The sequence below is a fragment of the Vigna angularis genome, chromosome 10 (assembly GCF_016808095.1).
Source record: "Vigna angularis cultivar LongXiaoDou No.4 chromosome 10, ASM1680809v1, whole genome shotgun sequence".
Taxonomy (NCBI): Eukaryota; Viridiplantae; Streptophyta; class Magnoliopsida; order Fabales; family Fabaceae; genus Vigna; species Vigna angularis.
The window spans coordinates 23,114,279-23,124,804 of NC_068979.1; the positions used below are offsets into that span (position 1 = coordinate 23,114,279).

General features: G+C 34.9%; 2 pseudogenes; one reads left to right on the forward strand and one right to left on the reverse strand.

The window, feature by feature from the left end:
* Positions 1-5,654: 5,654 nt before the first annotated feature.
* LOC108344649 (homeobox-leucine zipper protein HAT5-like) lies at positions 5,655-7,711 on the reverse strand (annotated as a pseudogene).
* A 1,136-nt stretch (positions 7,712-8,847) lies between these two features.
* LOC108344495 (protein ALP1-like) lies at positions 8,848-9,782 on the forward strand (annotated as a pseudogene).
* Positions 9,783-10,526: the final 744 nt, after the last annotated feature.

The window sequence follows — 10,526 nt, forward strand, 5'->3', positions numbered from 1 at the left end:
CCATATCTAATTTAACATGGAAGAAATAATTTTTTTTTTTCATATCTAAACATATCCAAGTTGTGGATGAGCTTGAGAGTTGATAGACTAAGCTCGACAGACCGTACTTGAGCCATGTCATTACCAACAAATATCATCTCTAAGTAATTATCAACATATATATCAATAGACATTAGGAGACATTAGGAGAGACATATTCATTGGTAATTACCAATGAACAATATTTATTAGTAAATCCTATTGACAACACTTTTACTGATGAATTTTTGCAGAATAAATCTTTTTATAGTATGTATAAAACATTTTTTTTCTCTTTTTCAAAAAATATTTTCAACTTTTATCTATATATTTTTAATTACATTACAATAAATACCATGAATTCACAATATAAATTCCTTTTCATAACAATTTTTACACAATAAACACTAACAAAAGTTAAACTTCATGAAGCTTGAAACGATTTATGAAGAAATAAAATTTAATATTTGAAATTAAAAAATCATAGCATGAAAATTGAAATTTTTTAACAATATCAAGATTAGCAATGATCTCGTACTAATTTCTTCCTTAAAGACATGGAAAATGTTAAACTGGAGTCTTACATGTATCCAGTTATTTGCTAACAATCATTCAACTTTTTAGAAATAACACTATAGCTACAAAGAGTATGACAATTCGGAAGAGTCGCATTCAAACAAGATGTTTGTATAATTTGTTTTACAATTAAATATGTTTTTGATATCTAAATTTAAACACAAATTAAATTTGATTTTATAAATTTTCAATTAAAATTGGTATAAATTTAAGTCTTAATGTCTCATAATCCTATGGTGTTGAACTTTAATGGGAGGGCCTAGGGATAAGAAAGTATGATTGCTCTCAATTTAACAACCGGCATAAATTGAAAACCAACAATGTTTGTGGTACTAAAATCACATGATAATTTCAATGTGTTGTTGGGTAGGGAATGAATGCATACGGAATTAGAGTTTCTCATTCCACAACTCAAATTTCTCTAAATAAAATACTTATAATTTTTTTTTGTTTAATACATCGGTCCCTACTTTTAGGAGTTTGGTTCAAAGTGATCATACATTTTAAAAAAGTTCAGTAAGACCCCATATTTCGTTAAAAAATATTCAATCCGGTCCTTTTCGCTCACGTCGTTAAAAACATAACGGTGCAAATGCCACTGTGGCCAAACCTAAGTGAGCTGTGCAGTTTAATGAATACGTGACACGTTTGAAGAAGTTGCACTATGTAAATATTTAAAAAAAAATTAAAATGACGTAAGTTACGTGCAAATCCCAACGGCCATACCATCTGCAAATCCTCCAACCTGGTCCAAAATCACTCTCTAATGATGATGGAATGACAACGCCATTGCATTTGCATCAGAGGGCTCAACCCCAATAATCTTCACCTTTGGATTAACACTCTTCACATAACAATCACCATAGAGCAGATAACTCCCTTTTTTCAACAACTCCATGGGAAGCTTTGCCATCATATTATAAGTTTCACGAATCTTAAATGAGAAAACGGGTTGCAAATCCTCTCTCTTGAGCCAAATCTTAACCCCGAGTTTCCAGAAAGCTTTGGCGTCAATTGTAGAGAGGACTCAATTGCTACGTCGTAGACCTTCGAAGTGAGAATATTCGTCAAATAACTCAACGCATTCATCACGCCGTCGCCACCACTGTCGGACCGAGACCGGTGGGTACTAGAGGGAATCCAGCGAGACCTGGGGGCGCGGGGGAGCCACTAGCTGGGTATCTTTTTGCAAGTGAAGAGTTTCAATGCATGTGGGGGCCATGGTAAGATGAAGAGAAATATTATATTTTCTTCATGTATAGTGTAGACGTTGGAATCCAAAGAGTTAGAAGGGGTTCTTGACATTGACATTTAATGGTTTTCGTGGTATCTACCTTGGGAGGGAAATCATAATATGGTTAATACCAAGTGCATGAAATTATTGTTGTGCATGTGTTGCTATGTCCCTTGTTGATAGGTAAAGTACCAAATGATATTCTGGGATTGCATGAGTGGATTATAAGAATGTTGAAGGGTTACAAGCTAAGGTTTTCGTTGTGCAGATTTTAAATTTTGAGTCTATAAAATAGGTTTAGGGAAGCTAAAGGAGTTTTCTTTGAAGATATAAAGATTGATGAGAGAGGTGCAGAGGTTATCTAATGGTCACAGTTTCGTTGTTAATAAGTAAGGATTCTTTGTTTTAGTTATATTGATGTCATCCTAACAGTGAAATATCTAATTTTATGGGTTTCGAAAATTATATCATTTTTGAGTTATTATTGAGTGGAATAGTATATAGGGTGATAAAGAGTGGAATCTGGAGGTGGGTGGATAAAACTGGTGCATTATTGGGTAGTGTTCAGAGAAATATTCTCTTTGTAATCAATACATCAATATCTCTCTCTTCGACCATTAAACGTTTCTCTTTCTGCATTTAATTCTTTCAGCCACGTATTCATGAAACTGCACAGGTCATTCAGGTTTGGCCACCGTGACATTTGCACCGTTATATTTTTAATAGGATGAGCGAAAAGGAGCAGATTGAACATTTTTTAACGAAAGATGAGGCCCTGAACCTTTTTTTAAAAGATTGGATCACTTTGAACCAAACCCTTAAAAGTAAGGACCAAATAATGTATTAAACTTTTTTTTGTTTGTTCTAGTAAACTGAGCAAAAGTTTTAAATCTATATGTTTCAACATTAAAGACTAGTGTAGCTAGTATGTTGTCTTCTAATTAGAAAGTTTCAAGTTTTGAAAAAAAAAACAAAAAGAAAAATTCATTTATAAAAAACTCTTTTATGCTTAAATTAATAAAAGTTATAGAAAAAAAAATAGAATAAGTAGTATAATAGTGAATGTGAGAATTAAATAGTATTTTGTACAATGATACGCTATATTTATAGATTATTTTTATCATTAAATAAATATATAAATATGATAAACAAATTTTATTACTCTGACTTTTTCATAATATATTCAATTATTATATCACATCAATATATTCAAATTGTTTTAGTAACAATAATATCTTTAAGAATATCACTTAACTCTGGATAATTTAGAGATTTACACTAAGTATGTCCAAACATGAATATTTATTTCAGACTAATTTTTTACGAGTAGATGATAAAAAGTGAAATAGAATACATTATTTATTATTTAGGTAAAGATTTAATTAATACTGAAACACGATAAGGCCCAATTAAAAAATTATATCTTTTTTTATTTCTCATGTAGAAGACTTAAGTATTTAAAATCTCATTATGTAATTTTTTTTTTTGAAAAATCAATATTATGTCTAAATCTTTGGTATGTAATAGAATTAGTAGATGTTGACTACTCTATAATTATTATATAAAATTGAAAGTTGAAATTATATACTGTTAAAAAATAACTTTTAACACGTTACTAGGTTAAAAAATAAATTTTAAGTTTAACTTAATTTTATAAAACCAATTTCTAAAATAAAGTTTACATCCAATCCATTTATATATTTTTATATATTATGAATTGATTTTATTTCGAGATTTTCAACACAAATCTTAATTAAACGAGTATTTGAGCGTACGAGTGGATTTTGTAACTTGCATGGATTTTGAGAGGGAACATAGGAGAAGAGAAGTTTGAGAAAAGGGTGGGAACGTTAGATGTCCCAGCAGGCTTTTGAATTCATTTATAACAAATTCAGATCCGTCAACTTAGTTGATCCTAACTAAGCCACAGTCCGAGATATTCTTAAGTACAACAGGTATGAGACAATGCCCTCACATTGATCCGTTTATGGTACTCACTACACTGAGGACAAGGATAATTAATGAACCTTGTGCTTCGACTTAGATCCCAAGCTGCAAGAGAGGAAAAGGAAAAAGACGCCAAAGAGCTTCACTTAACATCACTTTCACCAAAATCAAATGCCGAATACAGCAGTGTTCCTCTTTTCAGGACCACATAAAACTTTTGACCTTAGCTGTATAAGCCTACAAAGCAATCACATTTCAAAAAACAACACACCCTAGAGCATGACATTTTTGACTCCTCTCTTTTAACTTCTCAGCCACTCTAACCCATCACAACACAACAAGCAAAATACCAATTAACACTCATTAATGTTTTATTCTTTTTCTCATATAGCCTAAGACACCCTTTTACCACTGTGATCCAAAAATGGAAATTGCAATCAATTATTTAATTAATTGCACTACTTTAGTGTGTGTGTGTGTGTGTTTCTTCAGGCTAAAACTTTTTTTTTTTCACGTGAATAATGTCAAGGCGCACAAGGGCCATCCCTGAAAGGTGCCTCCATTTATAACTTGTCAATGGATGATGCAACACATTGAGTAAAATATTAATGCAGATAATATTTTAAAGGGTGAGACACTTTACATGGACTTTTTCATGGGCGAACCAAAATTCAACAGCTGACAAGATTCTGCAACGGACAAATTCTTCATGAAGAAACAAAGGCATGGGATTAATTGCCAGAATGAATTTCAAATATTATAATGCTTAAATCTGAGGAAGCTGTCAACATCCTCAATGAGCTAGCTTGTGCTAAAAGTCCTTCCCAATCCACTTTGTTCAAGCGAGCCACACCAGAAATCTTGACTTCTGTAGCATGGTTTAGTAGTGTTCTCCATCTGTTACATGCTGCTTTTTTTTTTTTTTCCTTTACTTTGGTTTCAACGTTAGATTTGCTCACAAGCTCACAGTTGCTTGAAGAAGTTCAATTTCATTCGTGGGGATGCCAAAGTTACTAAATTCAACTTTCTTATGGGACAAGTAGCTAACAACTTTCGCAGCCTTCAATGTATGTCACTTCTGTTCATCCAAGTTGTTGTTTAAGCAACATTTTGAATGTGAATTTGCACCAATAGGATGTGACTTGTAAGTAACCTCTTCTCTTCTCTTCTATCCCGTTAAAGATCTAAAATATATTAATAAAAAATTGCTTCCACTCAAGTCTCACAAATTTACCTCAATGCTAGGAAATAGGGACACTATTATTACTTTTGAACTTGTTTTAGTCCTACCAAAGGCGACTGTAGCTGTCATGTATTTTATTTCTGCAGATACATTATCAATCAACACAACTCGTTCCTTTTATTTAATTTTTCAGCTTCATTAAGCACATGCCAATTATTTCTAACACAATCATCATCAACCGGGACACGTTTTTCAGTTTGGATAATGAAGTCAGAACCAAGATTTTACTCAAAACTACTCAAAGCTAGCACCTTTGTGGCAATCCTAGTTTGTACTAGGAGCCATATTTAACCGGAACTTTATGCTGAGAAGTAAGGACCAGCAAGTTTTGATAAAGGGTCTTCCTAATGCATGAGTAAAACAAGGGTGTGATCCAGACGAGTGCAGAGAGAAAGAGGAACAGGGTTTCCACTTTTCACATCCGAAAGTAAAACAAAGATTGGTTGCTGTACCCCACCTGAAATTTTGGGATACCTACGCGCATACCTGAACCAGTTTTGAATTTTAGCTAGTAACGTTGGTGTACACTTTTACTGCTAATAACAGCAGTGACACATGACCTTTTAGAATTCAGAGAGGTGTGTTAAAGCTTTTAATATTGTTTGTTAGTGAGAGCATAAGGGATTAGCCTTTTGATTTTATGGTAGAAGTAGTACCAATTTTATTGCTTCAAGTACATGGTTACAAGTGCGAAGTTTTATAACATTGGAAGTGGTTGGTGGGTTCAATAGGGCCAGAAACAGAAGGTTTGATCCTCAACATGGAAGCCAAAATTACAAGGGTTTTCAGGAGGGTCATCATAGCAGGCTTCTTCAACCTTTGGTAAGCAAGGGAGGGTCAAAAGGCTTTCACTGAGGTTATCCTCTTCATCTTGAGAAAAGTCTGAGTGGTCTGGTTCAAAAGCATGGGAGGAATCAGCAGGCTCCACGAATGAAGAGGGATGGTTCCCATCAGTGCAATGTGGGCTGTCCGAATCAAGCACATCACTTTTGGCTGAATTGGCATCTTCTTGCTTGCATGTTACCATAATAGGGAGTGACACTTTGGTCCCATTTTCAGACGTTGAATTTGAAATTAAATCCATAGGCTCTTTGTGGGGTGAATTGACAGCATCAGGAGATGACTTGTCGTCCGAATTCTCCTTCTCTTTATCTCTAAGAATCAATTTGCTCTCCAGAGAATTCACCTGTTAGTAACAAAATTGTGCCAATCCAATCATTAACCCATTAGTGGGATAAACATTGCACTTTATTAAAAGCAAGTAGTAGCATAAAGCACAAAAGCTAAATTGGGAGCATGTATGTATGTGTGTGCGTTGTTTTGTGTCTCTTTTTTCTTATTTCTTTTACCTCTGCTTTTAACTTGTCATTCTCTTGAACAAGACTTTCATAGTCACCTTTGAGTCTGTCATAACTAGCTTTCAATGTGCCATAATCTTTTTCTAGCTGCTTCGTCTTGAACCTTGCCCTTCGGTTTTGGAACCATATAGCCACTTGCCTTGGCTGCAACCCAAGCTCCTTTGCAAGTTGGACCTTCCTTTCAGGTTCAAGCTTGTTCTCCACCTCAAAGTTCCTTTCAAGGAACTGAACTTGTTCGCTTGTCAGTCTCCTTTTCTTACCCGGTTGATGGAAGCACCCCTCATAATCATCATCACAGTTCTCTTCCTTCTCCAACGCTTGAAAAAACGGCCTGTCCGTCATCCTGCCGCCACTAACATTCTCAAAATCAACCATAGATTTTGAACCTGAAACCAACCACCAAACACAAACAACGACAACAACATCAGTAACAAACAACCGTGTTAAATTTCAATCATAAACAGCTTCCACAAAAAAAAATAACACTTCCAGACATCTTCAAAGAACAACAGTCCTGAACTGAAAGAAACCACCTTTCAAGTTTCCCACAAAAACAAGAACGCTAACGAGTTTTTTCTTTTCTTTTTTTTAATTTATTTTCTGCATATACATATAACAAAGGTTTTAAGCTGCGGTCATAAACCATGCAGAAAATTGCAGACTAATTCATCTGCAATTGTGGTTGTGCAGAAGTCATGGAAACCAGAAAAACCTCGATGGTGTTGTGTTCTTGGACCGATTTCAAAAAGCTCGACATGTATCTATGCGAGTGAAAAGTAATTGATGAGGAAGGGAAGTAGCAGAAAGGGCATGATTGAGAAGGAAGAGATCACCTTGGAAGGAAGCAGGGTTAGAGGTGTGAGCCCAAAGAGATTCAAGGACTTCCGAGGAGCAAGGGAGCCTTTCGTTTTGGAGGAGAAGCGACATGGTTGAAGCAGCATGAAGCTTGCCACCCGCCATGGGAAGAGGAGTTTTGAGGGGTGGGAGTGTGTGGTAGTTGTTAGATTAAAGGGTGGTGAAATTGATTTGAGTTGAAAGATAAGCCATATGCAGTAAAAGAAAAGATGAAGGTGTGCAGTTTGATCTAGAATTTATGACGAAAGAAGCAGGTGATGAGGAGGAGCATAATGTGGGAATTGTGGGAGTGAGGAGAGATCATAGCCATGAGTGAGATGAACTGGAAGCAGAATTAAGATGGTGTCAGAGGTGAATAAATTGAAGTGCAGAAATGGTGGAGAGAGAGAGAGAGATGATGGAGTTGAGAGAGTTTGGAAAATTTTGGTTGTGTGAGAGTGAAAGAAATAAAGAGAGATTCTTCTCTGTGGTGGGGAACTTTGATGGGGTTATATTGGGAGCCTTGCTCTGCTTCTGAGATCAGGGAAGCCTAGACAAAAAACCTTTCCAACTTACCATTTTGCCCCTTCCCCATCCATCACTTTCTTATCTCTCTTTTCATTTTTTATTTATTTATAAATTTATCTTTTTTTAGTCTGTTTTTAATTTCATCTTTCCAACAGTTTCAACACATCAACAATTTAATACTTGAAAAGATTAGTCGTACTGCTTTTATTTTGAATGATTTTCATATCCATGTGTGATATTAAATTCCTTACAAAAAACACAAACTTTTGGATTCTTCTAGTGCCACAATTTTTTATTTCAAAATTAAATATGTCACACTTAGTTACGATTTTTATATTTATGTGACTCTTTTTATTGCACATTTGTTTTCCTTAAGTACAAATAATCTAAGAAAAGTAAATCAGATTTGCCTAGGTGACCTGTTTTATAATTATTTGGGTTTTTCATGTATAAGTTTGAACAAACTTACTCCTTCTTTTCAATATTTCTTACATTAAAACTTTGAACAATTTTTATAAAATGCATTTGGAACATTTCTCTTAATTTGAAAATAACATAGAAGTAGTTTATATCATAAAAATAATCATAAATTTAAATTTATCGAATATCATATAAAAAACTAATATATATATATATATATATAAACAAATTTATAATGTTTTAGTTGTTATAATCTTTATATCAATATATAAAGCAATTCTTTCTTTATTATACATATTTTACATTCTTATCTTATCTTTCATTTTATTTAAGATTAGAAAAATATATAAAAGTAAAATATATTTGGGATTCCTATTTACTCTCAATTATGTTTTAAAATTAAAAAAAAAATTCTAATTATAAACGTAAGATCATACATTTTTTTAAGTGAGATATATTTATTATTTTAGGTTAAATCTCTTTAATAAACTTTATTTATGTTGGGTTTTCACAGTTAGATTCCAGTTTTATTGGATTCTTCAATTTAGTCCTAAAAAATGAAAATTTGAGTCAATTGAGCTCCTGCCGTTAAATTGGTTTAATGGAGTTAAGTTTTTGATAAGGTGGGACGTTTGACGTGGCCAGTTTTTGAAACGTGGCATTCTCATATTCTTGTACGTGGAATTTGACACGCCCATTGGCGCTCCCTCTACAACCTCTCTTACCCCGTCTTCACAATTGTCGTCGACAAGATCAAGCCCCACATCACCCTCTCCAATCTCTCCCTACCCTTTGACTACGTCGTCGCCATGGTCCTCTCCCACCTCGCCCACGACCTTTCTGCCAAAACCCTTGTCGCCTGCTACTCCCCCGACCCCTACCTCATCTCCAAAATCACCAACATGATTACACGCCTCCTCGCTACCAAGCTCTACCCCGAGTTCATCAAAATACCTGTTGGTCGTCGCCGCCTCCTTGAGACCACCCAGGCCTTCGAGGAACTCACATCCCTCCCCAACATGTGCGGCGCCATCGACACCACTCTCGTCCACCTCCGCTCCACCCCCAACAACAACCCTAACCTCAACCCCTACCGCTGCCACTACGGCTACCCCTCTCTACTCCTCCAGGTCGTCTCCGACCACAAGAAGATCTTTTGGGACGTTTGTGTCAAGGCCCCCGACGACACCGATGACGCCACCCACTTCCGCGACAACCTCTTCTACCAACGCCTCACCTCCGGCAACGTCGTCTAGGACAAGGTCATTAGCGTTCATGGTCACCACGTGAGGCCTTACGTGGTCAAAGACTAGTGCTTCCCTCTACTGCCCTTTCTCCTCATCACGTTCTCCCCCAACGGGATGGGCACCCCCGCTCAGAACTGTTCGATGGAATGCTCATGAAGGGAAGGTCCGTGGTGGTGGAGGCCATTGCGCTTCTGAAGGAGAGGTGGAAGATTCTTCCGGATTTGAACACCGATGTCCATCACGCCCCCCAAACCATCGTGGCCTGTTGCGTGTTGCACAACCTTTGCCAGATTGCAAATTTCACGTGCCACGTTTCAAAAACTGGCCACGTCAACGTCCATGCCCATAAAAAACTTAATCTCGTTAAGTCAATTTAATGGCAAGGGTCAATTGACTCAAATTTTTATTTTTTAGGACTAAATTGAGGAATTCAATAAAACAGGGATCTAACTAGGAAAACCCAACATAAATAGAGTCTACTAAAGGGGTTTAACCTAAACTCTAGTATTAATAAAAAGTAAGTTAAAAAAAATATTTTATAAAAAGTTATTATGTTTATTTAAAAGAATAACTTTCTCCATTCCTTTATTTCTTTTTAAAAGTTTCTAAATTACTAGTTATTATTTTGAATATAAAAACACAGTACTCCTAACAAATAAATCTATAGTGAAAATTATATATAAGAGTAATCTTATATTGAATATATACACGATTTATAATAAAAGAAATATAAGTTAAGTCTAAAATATAAGTAAAATATAATAACGAACTAATTAAAAATAAAAGATAAAAATAATATATCTAACACCCCTTTAAATTAGTGCATTTAAATCGTATGTACTAAGCGTACTACTAATATAATTCATAAAGACTTGTGCTTTTACACTTGAGTGACACTAAATTGTTAATAATTTACGAAGATGACATAAAAGACGAAATATTAACCTAGAAGACTCTCCTAAGCAATAAATTTGGGAGGTTGCTCCATATAAATCTCTTCTTACAAATTTTTGTTAAAGAATGCATTGTTGACATCTCGTGAATAAGGAGGTCATTGTTGAAGAGTAACTATAAATAAACTAACAAAAGTCATCTTTGCCATGAGAGAAAAAAATATATGG